This window comes from Aplysia californica, unplaced genomic scaffold (assembly GCF_000002075.1).
Source record: "Aplysia californica isolate F4 #8 unplaced genomic scaffold, AplCal3.0 scaffold00604, whole genome shotgun sequence".
Classification (NCBI taxonomy): Eukaryota; Metazoa; Mollusca; class Gastropoda; order Aplysiida; family Aplysiidae; genus Aplysia; species Aplysia californica.
This window is the reverse complement of record NW_004797874.1, coordinates 451,787-453,100: the sequence shown is the minus strand read 5'-3', so window position 1 is coordinate 453,100 and position 1,314 is coordinate 451,787. Positions and strand designations below refer to the sequence as shown.

The 1,314-nt window shown below is 41.5% G+C and overlaps 1 protein-coding gene across 1 annotated transcript in view; it reads left to right on the top strand.

The window, feature by feature from the left end:
* Positions 1–1,314, top strand: part of LOC101845952 (serine-rich adhesin for platelets) — a gene marked incomplete at its 5' end in the record, with an annotated part of 27,571 nt that overhangs the window by 4,779 nt on the left and 21,478 nt on the right.

The following is a 1,314-nucleotide window of genomic DNA, read 5'->3' as shown; positions in this document are numbered from 1 at the left end:
GACAGAGAGAGAGAGAGAGAGGGGGGGGGAGAGAAAGATGTATGTCTTTCTTTTGCCTGTCTGGTTAATTAGCAGTGTAAGGTGTGGCCTTGGGAGGTACGTTATGCCCTCGTTAGTTCATTTACGAGCCGTTCTCAGCACCAGTGAGAGTAACTGGCGCGGTGTCTGGGTACTGGTAGACGGTATGTGCTGGGCGGTAGTGCTGAGCGGCTAGGTTCCCGATTGTTGAAAGCTAGGAATCGTAGGAATGGACTCCGAACCCAGTTAATTACTTTCCAATGATATGATTTCTTCCGGTGGTTACCTGGTTGGTTCCGAGCATCTCCAGGATTTAGGATAACCTTGATTTCGGAACACTACAAAGTATCAACTTTTATTTTTCAATTAATGTAATTTAAAAAAAAAAAGTAGACCCTTTGGTATTCATAAAAAGGAGGCCATACTTTTCTTCCGTAGCATTAATCGTAATAAGCGGTTCCGGAATCGATTCGTCGCCCAGCTCTACAGTGGGCGGCTAGGTTCCCGATTATTAAAAGCTAGGACTAGGAATAGTAGGAACCGACTCCGAACCCAGTTACTTACTTTCTAATCATGTGGGTTTTTTCCGGTGCCTATTTTTTTGGCTCCGGGCATCTTCAGGATTTAGGATGACCTTGATTTTTGGAACACCACGAATCATCAACTTTTATTATTCATAAACAAATTATTTTTAAAAATGAAGATTTTAATGATAAAAGTATTTGACAACCGTTGGTTTACGTAAAAGGGGGACGGAACTTTACTTCCGTAGTATTAACCGTGGGAATCGGTTCTGGAATCGATTTTTCGCCCAGCTCCAGACTAGGTCACGGTATGGACGTTTGCCGGGCTTTGTGAGTTCTTGATTAGACTAGAGAGACGGTACAAGTGTGTGTGTATTAGTGGGTGGTGTGTTATTTTGTTTGTATGTTTGTGAGTTCTTGATTAGACTAGAGAGACGGTAAAAGTGTGTGTGTATTAGTGGGTGGTGTGTTGTTTTGTTTGTATGTTTGTGAGTTCTCGATTAGACTAGAGAGACGGTAAAATTGTGTGTGTATTAGTGGGTGGTGTGTTGTTTTGTTTGTATGTTTGTGAGTTCTAAATTAGACTAGAGAGACGGTAAAATTGTGTGTGTATTAGTGGGTGGTGTGTTGTTTTATTTGTATGTTTGTGAGTTCTCGATCACAGACACGTTAACGATTGTTTGTGTGTATGATTATTATAGTATTATAGTTCTATCCCTCTACCAACCTCCGTCTCTCTCTGTCCCTCTCTTTCTTTCTCTCTCTTCCCTTA